This window comes from Choloepus didactylus, chromosome 6 (genome assembly GCF_015220235.1).
Source record: "Choloepus didactylus isolate mChoDid1 chromosome 6, mChoDid1.pri, whole genome shotgun sequence".
In the NCBI taxonomy this organism is placed as follows: domain Eukaryota; kingdom Metazoa; phylum Chordata; class Mammalia; order Pilosa; family Megalonychidae; genus Choloepus; species Choloepus didactylus.
Window position 1 is genome coordinate 126,914,887 of NC_051312.1, and position 15,473 is coordinate 126,930,359.

At 39.8% G+C, this 15,473-nt stretch overlaps 1 long non-coding RNA gene across 1 annotated transcript; it reads left to right on the plus strand.

Moving 5' to 3' along the window:
- Positions 1–1,202: 1,202 nt before the first annotated feature.
- Positions 1,203–10,719, plus strand: LOC119535989. The gene is made up of 3 exons (XR_005217331.1): positions 1,203–1,316; positions 9,434–9,496; positions 10,669–10,719. It is a non-coding gene; the product is annotated as an uncharacterized LOC119535989 (long non-coding RNA).
- The last annotated feature ends 4,754 nt before the right edge of the window (positions 10,720–15,473 follow it).

A 15,473-nucleotide genomic window follows, 5' to 3' on the forward strand; every position in this document is an offset into this window, starting at 1 on the left:
AAAGCCAGAGCTGAAAGACAAAATCCACACATCAAGTTTGACCCTGTAGACTGCTGAATTACACAGTCATTGATATCACAGCTTCACTAGGTTTCTTACACAAAGGTGAGGGCATGTGCCATGCATATTAATATGCATGAACCTTCCAGAGATTCTGAATTCAATATGCTGGCTCAATAGATTCTAACTGCTTGGATACAGTGGGCCATGCTAAATGAAAATAAGTTGCCAGTAGTTCCTTATTATAACGGAGAAGAAGGAATTCAAAGACTTAGAGAAAAAGCAGTGTTAGCATGGGTTTTATCAAGAAGGACTCACAAACCCACACCATAACTACACGTCCCCTGAGACATTTCCTTCACCAAGGCATTGAGAAATACATCAGTGAGGAGAGCACGTGCACCTTTACAAAGCAGTGTAGTGACTATTCCCTGTAGGCCAGAGATGCTGGATACTATTCTCCCTGTGATGTTTTAAGTTAAGTTATATACTGAGGCTTATGGAGGAAGATATAAAACAGTTTAGGGAAATTAGAAATTTAATAGAGCCACTTTGGGAAAAAAGAGAGAGAGTTGACTAGAAATATGTAAACATTGAAGACCTGGTTGATGTTGGAAAATATGAAATGGTGGCACCAATCCAGTAGCAGTGTGTGTGTGTGTGTGTGTGTGTGTGTGTGTGTGTGTGTGTAGTGGCAGCCAGCAGCTTAGTTATAGGAGCTGAAATGAGAGTAGTGAGATTGATCTATGGTTGATATTTTCTAAATAGGTATAAGAAAATGACAAAAGGTAAGAAGTTGATAGTATTGATGGAGGAGAGTGCAAGTGTTGGGTCTTGTGGAATAGGCTGGACCCAGAGGGCAAGACCCAGGAGGGGGCTGACAGGGAGGAAGTGGAAGGATTAAAGGACTAGATATCTTGATGAGGCTGAAAATTGAACATTAGATGGAATAATAGAATGGCAGAGACTGGCTATCTATTCACCAAAACTGTTTCTTTTTCCTTCTTGGACACAGAGACTACTTTTCCCAATCTTTGTTGTGAGTATACGTCTGAGTTCTGGCCAATGGACTATGTAAGTGATGTGCAATCAGTTCTAGGTCTGACTCATAAAAATTTCCACACATGATCCTCTGTGCTCTTTCCCTTCCTTTGGTTACCTCGGAAGCCACATGTTGAAGAAGAGGAAGTCATAAGATGGAACGATCCTTCATCCTTGAGGTGCTGCTTGAATGAGAGTCATCCACCAGGACTTTGAATGAGGAATAAATCAGGAGCACCCAGTTTGGCCTTTGAGTGAGGAACAAATTATATTGGGTAAGCCACTAAGTTTTGTGTTTTATCTGTTGTGAGAGCTAGCATTATATAACTGGGAGGGAAAATCATGATTCTTGAATAGGACATTCCAGATAATATGGATTTAAGCAAGGGGAAAATACATCTATATCCATACACCAAGATGTCCCAATATGTAACAGCAAAAATCTCTGGGTCAAATATTAATGTCAAGAACCCTAAACAATGTGCACAGAGTGATTTTTTTCTACGTTAATAACGAGATTGCTGTAGACCCGAGTCTAGACCATTGCGCTTTGACAGTTGCCTCTACACTATTGTGAGGTCTTGTAAGTATTTTACTGAAGATGCTTCAGTGAATTTCTTTGAAAACTATGTGATCTAGTCATTTGAGACTCACCACACTGAGGTTATGGTAAGCAGGGTCAGAGAGATGAAATGACTCATACTGTAAGCAAGTCTAGATCAACAAATTCCCCTCTCCTGATTCTAGCTCTGTAGGTTTTCTCTATGTGAGTTAGACCAGAGATTCACATGTTTGTTTGTTTTTTTTTAATTATGGAAGGTTTCCTTAAAATAAAATGTACTCAGAAAACCAATATGTACAATGATAAAAGCAATGTTGATATTATGCTCTATATTTTTCTGTATGCCTATCGTATTACACAGTATTAAAAGCTGTTTTGCTTGGATGAACAGGGTGAACAGGATGCACTGTTACCCCTACCATCCTCCTATAATCCCCTCCGATACACTCCCTCCTTCAGAGCTCTGCAGAGCACATTTTGGCAACAAAAGTGACTTTTAGTTTTCTAGCAATCAATAAAAGAAGGAAACACGACTGGTTGCATGCATAACAGCCCCAATACAGTGGAAACTATTCCAGTGACCAAGAGCAGCATGGTAGAAGGCTGTTCTGAATATTCTGAATACTCGTTCTTTAAGAATATTCATATATATAATTATTCTATATAAATATTTATAATGCATATATAGAAGTATTTATTTATTTATCTATGACTTGGAAATTAAGTTCTAAAGTGTGTGGTCCAGAATCACTGTTACATATGCATCTTAGCAGGCCATATTACATTGTTCTTAAAAACTCCTAAAAGGAAATTACCCAAATATCTACCAAATGTAGAATGGATAGATAAATTGTGATATTCAGATATATTGGAAGAATAGGGAGCAATGAAAATTATCAAACTACAACTATATTCAGGGACATAGATGTATCTTACATAATATTAAGCAAAATAGACACAAAATATGTAGCGTTTCTACATATATATTTATATATAGTTCAAAAGCTGTATTACTGAGGAATATATATCTAGTTTTAAAATGATCTTTTTTTTAAATCAAGCAATTGATTACAGTAAGAGTCAAGATGGTAGTTATTTCCAGAGGGCAGGCAGAGGATTGAGAAATGAAGGGCGGGGATAGGGTGGAGGTTTACAAGACTGTTCATTTGTCAAACTGTACTTATATATTTTGTACACTTGTCAGTTAATTATATTCCCCAGTTAAACACTTTTGAGTGACACAAACACAACTGTTCCTAAGTTGAGAATGCTTGGGTGGGTTTCCCTACAGAAGACACTGTGTACTGTAATGAATATCAAACATGCATCATATCACTCCATATTAAACATAGCATTTTGATTCTCAGGACTCTCTCTTACTAATGGTCCTGCTGGCACCACACACCAAAGCACACTCTGAGGGCTTATTTAGTTTAGGCTAAGATCGGATTTCAACAGAACCTAAAGGAATGGGGTGGCTGGATTAATTCTGCAGAGGAATGAGGCATCATTAAAGAACATATGCGTGAATGGAAGGCTGTTTCCACTTTTGCACCGAAGAAAGCTGAGAACGTACCTGTAAACAGGGCCAGGATTTGACTCAGAAAGGAATTTTGAGTCTGTTGCAATTCATAGAAAAATGGAAAATGGAGACTCCACAATTCATTGCCATAAAAGCATAGCTCTGTTAATTTAAGCCTAGACAAAACAGCCACAGAATGTCTAGACTTGGGAAATTTGGCTTCCTGGGATATTCTTCAAAACAAAGTAGATGTGAAGTGTCCATCTAAGTATCTGAATGCATCTTGTAGCCCTGGGGTTATGAGCTTTGTGAGGTATCTTCCTAAAACAATAACTTTGGTCTTAGCATAGTTGGTCTGAAGCTTCCCTTAATGGTAGTAATTACAGATTAGGGTCAGTTGTCAAAGTCACTGGTAGTTCATGATGATAAAGTTATGTCATCTGTACGCTGAATTGTGCTTTGAAAGTTAGCACCTTTCTGTATCTATCCTATATTTCAAAATAAGGAAAGAACTGAAACTGTGGAACTGTAACCCACAACATTTTTTAAAATTGTTTATATGACTTGCTTGTTGATCTGTATTTTAAAAGTTAATACCTTTCTGCATATATGTTATATTTTACAATAATGGAAATAACTGAAATTGTGTAACAGTAACCCATAACAGTCTTTGAAATTTGCTTTCTAACTACTTGTTAAATTGTACTTTGAAAGTTATCACTCTTGTGTATATATGCTAAAGTTCACAAAAAATGCATTAAAAAAGAATATCAAGTTATTAATGGACAAATTAAAAGGAAGGAGGAAAAACCCCATTTCTCTTTTATCCTACTAAAAATGATCTGATCTAGCAGATGGATTTTCCTGCCAACTACTACTCTCCAAGTTTTAGGTTGATGTGACTTCATTATGCACATTAATCAATAGTGTGTAGTGAATACATACAGCTTAGTCTTAATCTGTTCTAGCTACACAGTCAAAGGCCATTGAAACATTTTTCCACACAGATGATGAGATACTCTGTATATTAGGTATTGCTGTGGTAGCCACAGCTAAAGTCACCTTCCTAAAGGTCATTAGTCCTAGTCCTTTTACATTTCTAAGATATCTGCTTCACCACCAGGAAGTTATCTCTGACTCCCTTAGTTGATTCTACTTCCAAATAATCTTTTGTCATCTGTCTACTCCACTGTTTTTAAATGGAGCCACTGCTTTGCATGCTAAACATTGGGAAAAGTCAGGAAGTCAAGACTGGGCAAAAGCTCCCCAGTTTCAAGTATTCACTCAGATTATTCTCCCGTTTTCCCATTCAACTGCTCCTCCCAGGTGTCTTTTCCCTGAATGTTTGAATCCTTGGCCTTGTGCACTCTTGGCATCTACCTCAGGCCCTCTTCCTGTCCTTACTGGTATAGCCTCACTTCTCTGGTTTACCAACCTGGGTCCTCCCCACTCAGCTAATCTTGGCACTTCTTCTTGGTTTTAACACTTCAACTCTGCTCTGTGGCCAGCCCGAGCCCCTGGTTACCCACATCTGCCAGGCCACTCCCACCCCACCTCATCAGGGGAGTGTAATCACACCATACATCTAAGGCAGCTCTTACACTGTGCTGTAAATATTTGGTCTCCACAGCTCTAATAGACCGTGGGCTTCTCAAAGGCAGGATCGTCTTATTTTTGAATCCTCTAGCACAATCTATGGACAGAACACAGAGCTCATATTGTAATCAGTCCTGATCAATAAGGGAAGAGGGCATGAAGATGTTGATTTATATTTACACTCTAGTAATCTGCTTGTTTCATCAGTTGGCAGAGAAGGTTATTCAAGTTGCTATTTTGTTCACTTATATTAAACACTTACGTACAAATCACTGAGGTTAGTGCAATACAGGAAAATAAATTTATTTTTCTCTTTTTTTCACCTTCTATTGACTCCAGTGCCAGCTGGGCTGAAGAAGGGAAAAAACTGGAAGAAAGCCGTGTGTGTGTGTGTGTGTGTGTGTGTGTGTGTGTGTGTGTGTGTGTGTAAAGAGGGAGAGGGAGGAGGCAAGGGAGCTGGGAGATTGGAGGGTGTCTGTCCACTAAGAGTGTGCTCTTCCTGAACTCCCTTCCTCCTTGGGGTTCCAGACCGACCCTCTGCCTAGCCCAGTCCTGCACCATCAACCCCACAACCAGCTTCCCTTCAAGCTAGAGGTGCCTTAACCTTTAGATGAGACACTGGGAAAGATGATCTTTAAGATTCCTCCCAACCAGGACATTTTCTAAGTCCACAAAGACATAATTTTTCATCTAGTTTTTTTAAAGTGTAAAAGTATTGCCTTTCCCAACAGGCATTGATAACAAAGGTTTTTGGTGCTTAAATAGTACTTCCCTTAGAAGTACCTTTGTTCATAAACTGCTCTGTCATAAAGAGCTAACACTTAAAAAGTCAGGCTTGTACCAGACTTTGAAACAACACAAAGTTAAAGGGTTCAAGATATGTGTGCAGTGACTGAATCTTAAATAAGTATGTTACTTACTAATCATTAGTCTTCCATCTAGATTATGAGTCTCTTGGGCGTGAGCAGAGAGCGAGGGAATTTCAAATTCCCCATCTCATTCACTTTTCAATTTTCTATTCTCTGTAGTTGGCAAAACCCGCAACAGAGTGGACCCCAAGCAGACTTCTGTTGAATAAATGTATGGATTCTTAACATCAGGGATAAAACACCTAAATACTCAGTTAAGGAATAACTCCTGCTTAGATGAATCAGTGTATTAGTGGTGTGTACATGAGCAGGGACTTTGATAGGAAATGCCAGCCAATGAGATAATTAGCACACACGGATAGCAGCTCATGGATGAGACTGTCCTTAAGAGAAACATATTCTCCAAAGCCAAACTAGGGACATGGGTTTATAAGGTATATTGGAGCTGCTTTCACCTGCAAGATGAAACTCCTACATGAACTCCATTTTCTTCCTACCACTCCACTTGAACATCTCCCATACCCCTGTCTATACCACCTTCATTCTGTATGATTACAATACAAGAGCCATCCCTCTTCCTATCAAAACCCAGTCCCTTCGCCAGTTTTTGGGTTTCCATCCATCCCTCCAGCTTCTTATGAAATTGAGGCTATCACTTGTATTTTAAGGCTGTTGCTCCCTTTAACTTTTAAACATGCTCAGATATTTCTCATTTATAAAAATAAAATGAAACTTTCTCTACTCATGATCTCCTCAATCTACAATCCTTTTGCAACCAAATTTCCAAAATGAGTCCTCATTACTTGGTGTCTCCATGTTCTCTCTTTCTCCTCAGTCCTCAGTGTAATCTGACTTCTGACTCCATCACACCAACAAACATCTCTCATGAAGGTCCCCACTGACCTCTCTGTCATTGATCAAATGTAAAGACATTTTCAGTCCTTACTTTAACTCTCACCATCACTCAGTACTGCTGACAACTCCTTCCTTTTCCTTTTGACTTTTATGACCCAGTATTCTGCTGGTTTCCAGTGGTATCTCTGGCCATTCCCCCTCTGTTCCTTTGCAGTCTCACCCTCCTTTACCAGACCATTAAGTATTGGAATTCAACTCTTCATTCTAGCCCCTCCTCACTTTTGCTCTCTATTTTCTCTCTCGGCCACTGGTACTCAAATGTAGTTGCACCAGGGGAATCATCTGGAGAGCCTTAAAAATGATTCCCAAGTCCCACCCCTAGAGATTTTTAGTCAGTTGGTTTGGTGGGTAGCTTTACTATCGGGATTTTTAAAAGTCTCCCAGAGGGTTCTAAAGTACAATGAAAGTTGGAAATCACATTGTCTCTTGGGTGTGTCATCCTCACTCACGGCTTCCGTTGACTCAACAGTATTTATCTCCATCCCAGAACTCCTTTTTTGAGTTCCTGATGCACAGAATCAACTGTTTACCTGACATTTCCACTTGGGTGCCTCAAAGGAAACTTTCTGCCTTCCCAGATTCATCTCACATCACACTCTCCCTTGCCCCTTGAACTCCTTCCGCGTTGACCTTTCCACACCCCACATTCTCTTTTGCTCGAGGGCCTAGGTACTGTAGTTCCCTCCACCTGGGGTCCTCATCTCCCTCACCTTTAGCTAATTCTTACTATTCCTGCAGCTCTTCGTTCCCAGGCCATTGCCACTTCTGAGAAGCCTTTCCTGGCTCCCTGGTCTGCTCTCCCAGCACCATGTGCCATCCTTTCAAAGCTCTAATCACAGTTATAACTTTAACATTATTTGTGTGATTATTCATTTAATTCTGGATTAATTCTTCCCTATTGGATTGATGCTCTGCATTTCTGTGGTTCACCACTTTACCATATTTTGTCAAATCTAAGATGTTGACTATAAGATGCAGCATTATTTTATCTACAATGAAAAAAGAAAAAGCACTGCCAAATATAAGATAGCCATCTATTTTAAGAGAAATATGGATTTTATATCTTGAAACATAAAACAAAGAAATGTGTGTATCAATGAAAACACAGTATTACTTGGGCCTCACATGGTACCTAATAGACATTTTAATATTTATTTAAAATAGGCACTTAAATGTTTCTTTAAAAAGTAAAAAAAAAAGAATTCTGGGAGGTAGTACAGCTTCTGGTATGTTCCAAAGGTTTGCGGAGATAATGAGAAAGAAAATTTGAAAGTTGGGGAACCCAGTTCTTGAATGCAAATATTGTTCAATGGCACCTCATAATCCGAGATGGTGTATCTTTTGAGCTTCCTCATTCAAGTTCTTTGGATGCACTTTCTGGAGACTGGTGGAGAGAATCATTATCCTTCCTTTTTATTCAGAAAGTCCAAGAGGAAAGGCAGCTCCCTGCTAGTTGTTCTTTTCCCACTTGCAAAATGTGGGCCCAACTCTCCATCTTGCACTCTGACTTAAAGAAGGTGGAGATATGTCATATCTGGGTCATGAAGGGCAACCCCCCAAAGGAAGCCATTTAAAACAAGCAATGGGGGCCCAGCAACTCAATCAACCAAGTCCCAGACCCCAAAGGTCCTTGTTCATTCATTCTGGAAGCGGCATGTTTCTGTGTGTTAGGGCAAGGACTGATCGGTGTTATAAGAAAGCCCTGCTCTGAGCTGTGACTTCTTGAACTTTTTCACCCCAGGCCTCCCCTGCTCATGGTTTCCCATGATGGCAGGTTCCTCGGTTAACATAATGAACCATTTTCTTTTAATTTTTACCTATCACTCAGCAAGAATTGGAAGGAAAGGAGGCTTGAGGTTGCCTCCTTTTAAAACAAATGACATCTTGTTCTCAGCAAGGTGCAAACCAAATTGAAGGCATTTTTTCAAACAGGAGGAAAGGCAATTCTCTTCTGTTCTATTCTGTTCTGTCTGGGATTTAAAAAAAAAAAAATCAATCTGAGTTAATATTGTTCACCTGGAGTGGAGTGGGGAGGATGTAAGCAGGGTGTAGGATGGGGAGGTTGGATACTTCTGGGTGGAATTTTCTGTGTGATTTCATTAGTCTGGTTAAAATGAATTACCAGAATTTTTGGCATTCACTTATGCAAAGATAAATGCGAAAGTGAAATAATAGGTCAACTGTGCTTTGGATGCTATCTTTTTTTTTTTCCTTTAAAGAACCATACTAACAATTTTACATTGAGGACAACAAAAGGGAAGTTTTTCTCTAGGATCATTGGTGAATTTACCATGTAGATAAAAAAAAAGTATACTCTCTTTGTACAATAAATAATGCATATTATAAGAATTGTAGGGAACAAATAAGTGCCTTTTAAATAATTGATTTCCATCTTTACTTCCTCTCTTTATTTTCCGCCTAGAATATTGCGACTTCATGTGCATATTTGATGGATTTCCTTTCAAATATAAAGAAAAGTAGAATTTTCAAGTAGCCTTTTTAGATATTTTAAACATGTAGAAAAAGGGAAAAATCAAAAGGTAGAGATCAAGATTGCCAGTGGGAGGACAGCCTGATTAAGCAAACTTCCAAGGTGCTTCATTTTAAGTCAATTGAGAGAATGAAGTTTGGCTGAGGTTACCCCTCCTCCCCCCAGCATTAACTTCTTAATCACATTTAATTTTTTAGTGAGAATAGAGAATAAATTATAGAGATTAAACCTCCCTTTTTCTCTACTATTGTTCTATAACTGCAGGGTACTTTGTATTTGCAAAGCTCTTCACCAAAGCCCCAGGAGGAAGATATCTGACTTCCTACCTGTAATCACCATGATGGACTGGGTTGTGCTGTGGAAATAAACAACCCCAATATCTCAATGACTTAAAACAGCAAAGTTGGTTGATTGCTTATGGTCCATACCCATCTTAGGTCATCAAGGCCTGTTCATCGAAGACACAAAAGACCAGGCCAACAAAGGCTCCATCTGGACAGGTACTTTGATGATAAAAGAGATGGGGAGAAGGTCTGAATCGCCATATCCACTCACCTCTCATTGGTCAAAGAAGTCATAGCTTTGATGTCATTGGTGTGGGGAATTATACCCACCCCCTAGATGGGAGCAGGGAATATTTGTGAATAATCATACAATCATACCATCCTTCAGACAACTTACAGGTAAGAAACCAGAAGCTTAGAGGTGGTAAGACACTGGCACAGGGTCACATTGGTAATTAGAAGGGGCACTATGCCTTCTGCCCTCAGTGTTGGTTTTATCAACTCTAAGTAATCAAACCTATATCTGATGACTTCTTGCTCCCATCAAAAGAAGCAAGGGACAGCTTTATGTGATTCTTGAGTGTCACTTGCACCTTGCTGCTTAATAATGTTAATTTTTTGTGTTTTCTTAGACTGTCCAAGGCACACAGGGGTCATATAGTTATTTGGCTTAATGGTGACTATAAATGTGACTCCTGTATTACATAACTGAGTAGGCAGCTGTCTAGTCTAATTTCAGAGAGCTGAAAAGACTCTCTGTGCACCCTCCCCTCACCCTTGTTCCTCTATACCCAAAGCTCCCCTAATAGCTGCTATTTATTAATAGCTCCCATTATTTGACATGCTTATTTGTCAGGAATTGTGCTAAGTGCTTTACTTTTACAATCTCACTTAACCCTACAAAGTGAGGTGCATTAGTATCCCCAAATGAAAGGTGAAAAATTAATTTTTATTTAACTTTCTGAAAGATGTGTGGTGAATAAGTGATTTAAGCACATTGTTCTTTCTGACTGCCGAATCCATGGTTCTGGCCTCCATGCTTTCTCCTCAAAACAGAGAAGAAAGGTTTTCGTTCCAAACTCACATATAAAATTTCAGTGCAGACACCCCTGGGAGAGGGACAAGCCTTGGTAAAGTACATGTAAAGCTCCTTTTAGGACAGTTTTAGAAGGGGGAGATTCAGGCAACAATGGAGGAGAGGCGAGGAGATGGATGCAATGGAATGGGAGCAGAAAGGGGAAGTTGCCCAATGTGGGACTCTACTACTGCTGGATCATGGGGACAAGCCACTGCTGTAGCTTCCCCAGAGGCTGTCTAGAGGGGCAGTGACCCAACCCAAGAGAAATGGGGGTTTGCTGGTGCCCTGAGGGCCTGATTCTGACAAGCAGGAGTTGGAATTGGAGCTCTCTCAGTCTGTAACCATGGAAGCAACATCAGTCACTAGAAGGTTCCTTGGTCCAGACATCCAGGCAAGTCTGTGCATCTGGAGCGATTCACAGAATAACTCAAGAGCTTTCTGAAAGTCCTTCCATCCTACCCCACTGGGATCTGCCCTACTCCCCTTTGCTCCCCCCAGGATTCACCCTCCAGAATAAAGACATTGCACATAAACTTTTGCCTCAGGCGCTGGTTTTTACAGGTAGTCTGCATTGCAAGAGAAAAGGTAAGTCTAACCAGAACATTTTTCTGCTTTTTAAGGCCATTTTGTCTCTTTTTAAAAGCTCCCATCTCCCTTAAGAATGGTATCTCACCCTCCAAAATAATCACTTTCACATTTTATTTTGGATAATTCACTGCACAGAAAATTGCAAATAAAACATTTAGGCAGCCCATTGGTATTCATGGAAGAGCTTTTGGTTTCTCGTTTCTGAATACATATTTCTGCTGAAAATATTCTATCGTTTCCCCCAAAGGTGGCATTGTTTTGAAGCTACTGTAAGTAGAGATAAAGAACTGGAAAAAAATAGTTCTGAGCTGGTTTGTGCACTTCAACCTTCTTGAGCCTTCAAAATATATCAAAGACTTTGGGACAAATCATTTAAAGAGAAATGCACCTGAGCTCCTTGGGCTCAATAGGACTTCACAGAAAACTGGTCTGTGTCAAAGCAATTACAGTTATTGCCTCCGACAGGCTGACTTTGGAAAAAGATAATGTTCCTATGAGCTTTCTGTCCATGCACTGGGGATAGGAGTCGGTCACTTGACTGATACAGTTTATAATTGATGGGCAGAGCAGTGTTGAGGGCCTTAGACACTGGGCTTGAAGTCAGGAGATATTGGTTGAGCTCTAACTTCACGATATACTGGATACATGACCACGGCCAACCACTTCATCTCTCTGCACCTTGGGTTCTTCATCCTATTGGCTGGGTATTGGATGGCCTCTATGACCTTTTCCGGAGCTAATGTTCTGTGATTGTTGATCCTCACTGATGATCAATTCTGTCAAATCACTGATCTATTGAGTGAGGAAAAGCAATCATTCCTGCTCACAACTTTTCTGGGAACAGATTTGTTAAGACCAGCAGGGAAATTCTTATGGGTATAGGGAGCCAGTTTAGCCAGAGGGTAGTCTTGTTGGGATGAGGTGTCTCTTAGTTAAGGAAGACTTCAGGGCTGGCTGCTTGGATTGGGAGCAGATGAGAGTCATAGCCAGACCTCAGAAACTTAACATGAGCAGGAGGCTGTTTCAGCCAGTTTCTCCAGGAGCAGGCGAATGCTGAAGAACAGACCCCAAGGTTCTTCAGCACTGGAGAATCCCTGGGTGCTTGGTATCCAGGCAGTCAAGGAGCATCGTGCTGAAGCCCAGCATGAGGAAATTCACGAGGACACTCCTCCCCCACACATCCAGAAGCCCACTGGGCAGACAAACAGGAGGCAAGGCAACCCTCTGAAAGATTACACTTTTTTCTTTTTATTGTAATAAAATATATATAACAAACTTTGCTATTTTTAAGAGTATAATTCAGCGGCATTGATTCCATTCACAATGTTGCACAACCATCACCACCATCTATTTGCAAGATGTTTTCAACACTCCAAACAGAAACTGTACCCATTAATTCCCAGCTTCCCTACCCTGGCCTCTCACAACTTCTAACCTACTTTCTGTCTCTATGAATTTGCCCCTTCTAGATATTTCATATACATGGAATCATAAAACATTTGTCCTTTTGTATCTGGTTTATTTTGCTTAGCATAATGTTTTCAGGGTTCATCCATGTTGTAGCATGGATCAGGACTTCACTCTTTTTAAGGCTGAATAATACCCCAATGTGTATATGCACCACTTTTTTTTTAAGTGAAGAATATTTTTTATTATTGAAGTATAGTTAAAGAAGTAAATTTATTCTCTTTTTTAAAGATGAGGCTGGGGTCCCTTTGACCATCCTTCCATAGCTCCCATCTCTCTGCTATCAGCATTACCTGATTTTAGTGTATCCTTCCGGACATTTTTCTTGTATAAACAAAACACATAAATGGCCACAGACAATACAAATAGTGTTTGTTGTTTGTTTGTTTGTTTATAAATAATACGTTTTCCACATTGTTTTGCTGCTTGCTTTTTTAAATTTAACAGTCTTAGAGATCTTTCCATGTTGGTAAACATAGAAGAAGCTCATTTCTTTTTTTTTCTTAATAGAACCCCACCTAACAGCTTTAGAATATATTCTTTTTTTTTAAAGAGTACAATCAGTGGCTCTCAGTATAATCCCAGAGTTGTGTATTTATCACTGCAATCAATGTTAGAACATTTTCATTGCTCCACAAAGAAAACCCCCCTACTCTTTTCATCCCTCCCCCCATTATTGACACTTAGCCTTGGTGAAGTACCTTTGTTACAACTGATGAGAGAATATTAAAATATTACTGTTAACTGTAGTCCATAGTTTGCATTATGTGTATTTTTTTCCATATACCACCATATTATTAACACTTTGTAATAGTGACGTACATGTGTTCTAGTTCATGAAAGAACATTCTTATGTTTGTACTATTAACCACATTCATCATCCACAACAGGGCTCACTATGTTATACAGTCCCATGTTTCATCCCCTTGCTTTCCTTCTAGTGACATACATGACCCTAAACTTCCCCTTTCAATCACAATCACATGCACAATTCAGCACTGTTAATTACACTCACAATAATGTGCTACCACCACCTCTATCCATTTCCACACATTTATACTCTGCCTTATTAAAAATTCGGCACAAGTTAACCATCAGCTCCCCACTCTCTGCCCTCATCATTCTAGCTCCTGGTAACCTATATTATAGATATAACTCCATGAGTTTGCTCATTATAATTAGTTCATATTAGTAAGATGATACAATATTTGTCCTTTTGTGTCTGGCATATTTCACTCAACATAATATACTCAAGGTTCATCTATGTTGTCACTGCACCACCTTTTGTTTTATCCATTCATCTGTTGATGGACATTTGGGTTATTTTCCACTTTTTGGCAATTGGGAATAATCCAATCATCTATTTGAATCCCTGTTATCAATTCTTTAGGGAAGACCACACTGTTTTATAAAAGGACTCAAAATTTTAGATTGAACTCAACTTAAATCCCTCTGGACATTTATTTAATTTTCTCTTTCCTGCTCCCCACCAGATGAGGTCTGTTAACGGAGACCTGAACAACTGTAGACCAAATAAAGAAAGGATGTTTTCCTCATATATCTGAGATGTGCTGTAAATTTTTTAAGCCCCAAACTGGAGGAGCCCATCATATATAAAGGAGATAGAGATAGGATGCTTGCATGAGGCATGGATACGTGGCCTTGACTCTGACCTACTTAGCCGTCCCAGGGTCCTGAGGCACCTTTGAAGGATACAGTTTAAAAACCCCGATATTAAGGGCTTTGTAGCTACACAGAGCCTGGTGCCAGTCCCAGCTCCCCTGCTTCCCAGCTGTGTAACCCCTCTGGTAGGACTACTGTGAAGATTCTACAAGAGAATGAGCACATGTAAAGCACCGGCAGAGGGCTGTGCACACAGGAGGTGCCCCTTATGTGAGTTTGGGTGACAGCATCACATTGGGAATTATAGGAAACTCCCTGATTGGAGCGTCTGCAAATCCCTTCTTATTCCCTTTGGGACCTAACCAGTTCCTAATTGATATAACCATGTAGCTAAAACTCTGAGTCAAAAGTTTCAATGTTTTGACCTCAAAGACAGGTTTTCATTTCAAAAACAAAAACCCCACTATGTTGAATTTACAATCAGCAAATATTCCTTTGCCCAAACAAATGGTGATGTTTGAAAGCAACTTCCTTGTCCCTTTCTTTAGTGCTTTGTCACTTCACAGTAGTGAATGAAATGATAACCTTGAACACTACCATTGAGATCTAATTACAACCATGGCAGAATTGTTCTCACACCTTCATTCACAAAATTTCTCAAGAGTTACTCAGGTTACCATTAAGACCTTGTCACTGCTTGGGCACTATGGACCATATTTAGGTAAAGTAAACAGTCACCCTTCAAAGGAATTTACTAATACCCAAAGGGGTAGCATGCTGTGACAGAAAGACTCCTAGGGTATAATACAAGTCTCCGCCTGGCTCCTCCATTATCAAGTGGCCCAACTGGAACAAGCCTCATTATCCTCATTTATAAAACGCATTATAATACCAACTTCCCAGGCTTTGGTTGAGGTTTCAGTGACCCAGGCAAAGCTAAAGGAAGGAAGTTAAAACTGTAAAGTTTTGCTCATTTTTATTACATAGGCCATGATGACAGTCATCAGCCATGCAGGATTTCTCAACACCATTGTGCCAGTTTGAATGTATTATGTTCCCCCAGATGCCATTATCTTTGATGTAATCTTGTGTGGGCAGACCTATCAGTGTTAATTAGATTGTAATTCTTTGAGTGTTTCCATGGAGATGCACCCCACCCAACTGTGGGTGATAACTCTGATTGGATAATTTCCATGAGAGGTGGTGGCCTGCCCATTGGGTGGGTCTGAATTAAATTACTGGAGCACTATATAAGATTAGACAGAAGGAGTGAGCTTGCTACAGCCCAAAGGGACACTTTGAAGAAAGCACAGGAGCTGCAGATGAGAGACAGTTTGAAGACAGTTGTTAAAAGCAGACTCTTGCTCCGGAGAAGCTAAGAGAGGACAAACACTCCAAGAGCAACTAAGAGTGACATTTTTGAGGAACTGCAGCCTA